This window comes from Cynara cardunculus, assembly GCF_001531365.2.
Source record: "Cynara cardunculus var. scolymus isolate 2C chromosome LG 1, CcrdV1, whole genome shotgun sequence".
Lineage (NCBI taxonomy): Eukaryota > Viridiplantae > Streptophyta > Magnoliopsida > Asterales > Asteraceae > Cynara > Cynara cardunculus.
Window position 1 is genome coordinate 29,828,020 of NC_037528.1, and position 6,568 is coordinate 29,834,587.

At 35.1% G+C, this 6,568-nt stretch overlaps 1 long non-coding RNA gene across 1 annotated transcript; it reads right to left on the minus strand.

Annotated features, from left to right (window-relative positions):
* Nucleotides 1–682: 682 nt before the first annotated feature.
* Nucleotides 683–1,420, minus strand: LOC112515746. Its single transcript, XR_003069568.1, has 2 exons — nt 1,127–1,420; nt 683–902 (listed from the first exon to the last, which is right to left on the minus strand). It is a non-coding gene; the product is annotated as an uncharacterized LOC112515746 (long non-coding RNA).
* Between the last annotated feature and the right edge of the window lie 5,148 nt (nt 1,421–6,568).

The following is a 6,568-nucleotide window of genomic DNA, read 5'->3' on the forward strand; positions in this document are numbered from 1 at the left end:
TCTCTTGCCTTTCATCTTTTAAAGACTTTTCAGTCTGTAAAACCTTTTCCTTCTCTAATTCAAATAATCTTCTAAACTCAGTCAACTCATTCTCAGTCTTGTGGAACTTGTCAGTTAAATCCTTTGTGTCTGAATTGTTCCTTGGAGAATTCGTCTCAGCAATTAGTTCAATTTGAACTTTCTGGAGTTTGTTGTGCAAATCTTTATAAGATTGACTCCTTGATTTTCTTTCTTTGTCAAATTCTACAGTGATTTTATCCAAGGATTTGTTAAGTTTATCTAACTCATATTTGGATTCATCCTTAACTTTTTCTATCTTTTCTTTATATTCTCGATGCAAAGTTTYATTACATTTCWCATTAACATAATTCTGAAGTTTAAWRTTCTTTTCCAGCTCAGCATACTTTGCTCGCAATTCTTGATTCTCTTTCAAAAGAATATCTGCCATTAGAAACAAATTGATCAGTTAAGGATCTATGCAGTGAAATCAGCAAAAAAAATACGAACAGTTAAGCTCAAAAAGAAACCGAAAAACACAAACACTGAAAAACTCACACAAAAAAAATGTACAATGATCCAAAAAGAAAATCTAAACACAATCAAACTAAGAAACCAAAACACAACAAATATAAGAAAAAAAAATTAATGTCCAAGTCCAAAAACAAACTAATCCAAGCCCAAATACAATACAATGTACAATTATCAGCACCAGTCTAAAATATAGCTACAATGTATCTTTACTGATATGAACTCTCTTCAGAGTATGCTTATCTTCAACTTTTAGCTTCCCTCTAACTGCAGTTTAGACTATCGGAGTCTTCTGTACAAGTRCACTTTGTCCCACCTGAGCTGTGTATGATGAAACTTTGATGTACTTTGATGTACCTCCTTCTGTGAAGAAACTGAAACAAATGTCAAATCAGCAAATACTGGCTAGAGTGAATCTAGTCTGAAACAATCTTCTCTGTGTGATGAAACAAGAAACAAGCAATAAGTAAACAGTCTAAAGTGTACAACAAAAAAAAAATTTAAACTCCTCAAATCTCTAATTCCTTAAATTGAAATGCCACAATCTCACCAACAGCAATCAAGATGCCAACAGTATTGAACTCAAACGAAATTGAACCTGTCACCAAACAACTCAACAAACAGATTTTAAGTTGCTCAATCTGCTTAAAACTGTACGAAATCTCCTGTCATTACCTGTCACAATGTACAAAGAAACTGTCACCTAATGAATTGCCTCTGCTTTGCTCTTTAGTTCCAGTCCTGCTTTAGTTCCTCACAAATCTACAGTCCTCTTAGTATGCTTCTCACAAAAACTGCTACTGCTTAAACCTGCATAAGCTTAACAAATTAAGACCCAAACTGTTATCATTGTTAACAGGTTCACAACATGTATATTGAAAGCAAAACAGCAACTGCTTTCCAATGTGATTTATGCTACGAAACCAAAACCAAGACCAAAAACAGTGTAAAATCCTGCTGTTTTTTTGCTGTTAATACCACAGACCTGTTTTAAAACCTGTTGTCTGTTTCAAGACTTTCAACCTTGCAACCTGTTTTAAAAACTACTATTAAAACAGTTTAAAAACCTGTTGTTTTGCTACACAATGTCGTCTTCTTTCCAAGATTTGTATGATAAACAGGATGAAATCTGTCACCTGCACACTCTGCTTCAAATCTTAACCTCAAACTAAAAACAGAAACCAAAACAATGTAAGACCCTGTTGTGATCAAACTTGTGACGTGCACTTGAACTGTTGTCAAGACAGTCTAATCACAACAAATGAAACTTGAAACCAGTCAAGACCTTCTTGCAGTGTAGCTATGTAACAGCTTCAAATTTCACCTGCTGTCCAATCTGCTGTGTTAATCTGATGAATGCTGCTGTTAAGACTTGCAATCTGTTTTACCTGTTTGTTAATCTGCTGTGCTGCTGCAGTTTGCTTAAACCTGTTTTACCTGCTGTTTACTACTTCCAAACAAAAACAGTCACACTCAAACTATCAAGGCAAAAGAATAAACCTGCTGTTACCTGTTAACAGTGGCTACAAATCTGTTTTAAACCTGTTGCTGTTTTAGTCCTCAATTTAAGTCAAGACATAGCGATCAATTTGCACAATTACCAATCAACAAATAAGCAAAACAAATAGAAATCCCTTAGAACTGGTAAACCAAACTCAATTATGCCATATGCATCATGGATTGTTGCTGCTGTCTAATTGATGTCTAATTGCTGTCAAAAGACTTGCTGTATTAATTCTTGAGAAGCCTGTTGCTGCTGTTGTGTCTTGTTGCTGTTAAAAAGAATTAAGTTTGCTGCTGTCAATATCCGTAAACAGCTTCAATGTTGCTGTTACTGCACGAAAACAACGTAAAACAACAAACTGTTTGAAATCAAATCACAAACACAGCACAGTTGTTGATGTTGCTGTTTTGTATATGCTATTGCTGTCAAGATCTACAAACTTTATAGCTATGAACAGTAGCTGTTTTGAATTTGCTGCTGCTATCTTGTTTCTTCTCAACACCAACGCAGCTAGTTGCTGTTTTAAACTGCACTAAACAACTATACGAACTGCTATGACTCTGTTGCTGCTGTCTTTCTTTGCTGTCGAAACACAGCACAACACAAAATCAAGTTAAAACAGTTTATATAATAGTCAATAACTGCATGAATAAAATTTGGTTAATGCAAGAATGAAATCTCGTTATAGCACAGCAGTCAATACACAACAAAACCAGCTTTCAAGAGTGCAACAGCCGCAGCTTACTGCTTATTGTATGCTACCTAAACCTGTTGTAACAGACAGCTTACAGACAAAGCAAAACAGCAATACCTCACTGCACAAACTGTTAAAACAGACATCCTAAATCGCTCACCAGGTTGCTCACAGTCCGCTCAAGAGTTCTTGATCCGATCAAGAAAAGTCTTAAATCGCTCAAGAAGTGTTCTTATTCGCTCAATAGCTTCTATCCTGTTGCAGTCATCCAAAATCAAACTAATCTCCACAGAATCAAAAACAAAATCAAACTTGTTTTTGTGTTTTTATACCAAGATCAACAGCACAGACCAAGACAGTGAATTCAAGACAAATATTAACAAGATCAATTGTTCGATTTATATATCCAACCCGGATGTTGACCAAATTCAAAACCGAAAATGTAAAACCTTCATTGCTGTGTTCTTGAAGGTTAGTTGTGTTCGATTCAGATGAGACAATTGGATTGCTTGCGAAGCGACTTTAGATTCTTAAAACACAGACAAAATGAAATTGGACAAGGGTTTCCAAAAACGAGTGATGTAATGAACGATTTAAGAATCCGTTGATGCTATGATCGGATTAGACTTAGAAAAAAAATAAGAGCTTTACCTGTCGATCGAATCCAAACACTATCCGCTCAAATTTGATCGGTTTACCTCTCCGCTCGTGTGGTGTGAGGTTTAGAATACCGCTCAAGAATTTGATTTGTGCAAAACGTCCGGTTTAGGAATCCGTTCAAGAAATCCGGTGAAAGCTTCTACGGTATAGATGAACACCGCTTAAGTATTGTGCGGTGTAGATGAACACCGCTTAAGTAGTGTGCGGTGTAGATGAACACCGCTCAAAATCCGGTTAAGGCTCCTTCGGTTTACCCTTATCAGTTCAAAAATCAGTCTCTTAAGCCTGCAATTTAGATATTTGTGTGATGAAGATGAATCATGAACAGAAGCTAAGGAATAAACCTGATGGGCTTTGCAGATAGGCCTTTGACCTGGACGGATTAACAAAATTTAAAACCAAATTCAAAATAAAACTAGATCAAAAACTATTAAAAACACAAAAACAAAAAAAATTTAACAACAAAATGGATCAAAAAACACTGATTTACGAAAAAATTCAAGAACATGAAAAAAATTAGAACACAAAAACCGATTAAATCTTGATTAAAATTGATCAAAACATAAAAGTTTGTGAATAACAAAGATTCACAATGCAATTTCGAGCATTTTGATCCTGTTTTTAACGCAAAACACAAGATTTTATGAGAAAATCGGATCAAACAGAAGAAAAAAAATCAAAAACACGAAGAACACGAAGAACAAAAAAAATTCAGAAATTAAAAAAAAACTTATCTGATCGATTCCTTCAATCTGATTTCTTGCATCCTGCTCTGATACCAATTGTTTGTCCACAATCACTGATCAATCTTCATATTAAGCTCACATCAATGGCAGATTCATAGATTTATCATTAAGAACACTATRAAYATTAWGAACATTAATATGAATATTGAGAGAGAAAGTCAATCCTCTCAATTCAGTCAAACCTCTTATTATGAATCTAAATATTACAATTGAGCTCTCTTACCCTAATTACAAAGATTACCTACCTATTTATATGGTCAACATATTAATACAAAGTCAAAGTCAAACTAGTCTAAGAAAGTCAAACACACTGACTTTTACAATAAAGGCTATTTATAAACTTTCAAGACGAATACAATTAATACTGATTTCTCAATCCTAACAAGTCAGCACTTCTAAAATTAGATGGCCTACCTCATCAATGGAATCATACAGATTAACATGACTTTTAAGCTGAAAGAAGAGATAGCTTGCATATGCCACCAACATTATGCAGCTACTGAATCTTGAAAGTGCCAACTCTGACTTCCCAAAATGAACTTCTGTGTGTGTAAAATGAAGCACAACTGGAAAGAGTATGCCCATTACAGCCATTAACAGCAGCCCTGAACTAACTATTGCAGCTGTCTGTAAAACATAATTAGACACAAATGAGGGATTCCATTTTTGCTTTTGCTGGATTTTTACATGGATCTAGATTCAAGAATATCTCCACCATACCATGATCATAAYAATATTACAACAATACAACATATGCTTTACAAAGTGTCTGCTAYGACTACTTACCATCCTTTTCACATAACAATACCACAGTCCCCAATAGAACAACAACTTTTTCTTTCTTGGGTGCCATTGTCAAGTTAAACGACCAATTTGCCCCCATGTAACCAGTACAAAGTACTTGGTGCTCATTTTAGTTATGAGATTTGTCCTTGTAAAGGGTAATCAAGTACTCTTACTTACAAGATAGGCATCGGACTCTAAGTCCAACTAGATTCTGGAAATAAATTTCCTAATCGCAGTTGAGCCAAGTCAAACACTAAGATTCTAGTGAAATGGAGGGGATAAAAAATAATAACTGAGGCCASAATCCACCCATTCCATGTCAACAAGTGTAGATAACATATACAGAGAATCATGCAAGTGAAAACCAAAAGAAAGGAAAAGTGGGTAATTCATGTACTTTATGAGAAGCATTTGTCTTTCTGATTCAGAGGAGATGAAATCATCATTCTCTCCAGCAATATACTGAGGTGTTCTCTCCTGCTGTTTAGAATGTGGTACCCTCATCAGTTCTTGGCGTTCCCCGATCTTATTTGAAATGCTTTTGCCATTTAAGTCTTTCCCACCCACTGCTTTCTTCACATTTCCCACCTGATCCAATAATGAAATTCAACAGAATTATATAGGTGTTTAAGAGAAGGAACATGAAAATGTACATTCAACCAATGATGGTAAAAAGCAAAGCAAAGTAGGTTTGACAAAAATATTTTTATGAGGTACATAAAGAACCTGAGTCCGGGCAATGCTGGTCCATCTCCTTCTTTTTCCAAGCTCAACTTCATTGATGCCAAACCATGCAGGATCTCTTGTTGTAACCGAAATTGTCTTCTCTAACTCATCTACCTTCCTATCAGGAAAACAACATTCAGGAAACAAAACTAAATGCATTTATAATAGGCCAATAACAATGATGATCATCATATTGGAACCACTAAAAACTCCACTGAGGAAGGTCCATAAATGTTTAATATTGGCTAGAGATCAAACATGGAAATAGGTAAGTGCAATCAATAACCATAGATAGTAAAGGAATGAACGTAGGCTTAGAAGAGATGGTGTTAATTAGTTAGCACCCATTTAGAGTTGCTGTGAGTATGTATTCAACTTATTTTTGCACAACCACCCTAGTCTTATTTTCGAAAGTAAATATACCTGCCATTCAATGCTATCACARCTTCCAAGGAGCTCCTTTGTAAGATGCACGTGATCTTCGCTGTTGGCAGGGACGTTTTCCCATTGGTGAAAAGTAAACTGCAATTTGTCATCTGACCATGAAATATTATCAGATGATTTAACACGACTGCAGAAAAAACCACAGGGATATAGATATAACTTATAAGTACCTATATCATTCTCGTGTATTATCATTCTCGTGTGCAGGACAATATTTCTGGGACCAAAATGGGTGGCATCGATACTCAATCAACCCARTTCCGTTYGTGGGAATCTAGAAAAGCAKAGATAATAATATTACACAYRCTTMCARTAAWAGTCTTTCTAGAGATCATATCAGCCTTAATGCAGTTCATCTGTAATCTTTTAGCATTCCAAATCTTATTTTAAGAATCAAGATAGCTGAAAGTTAGTTAATGCACAAAAGGGGTTTCATAAGCATAGTTTTTGCTTACAAATTGAAAGAAGACTTCACATTTG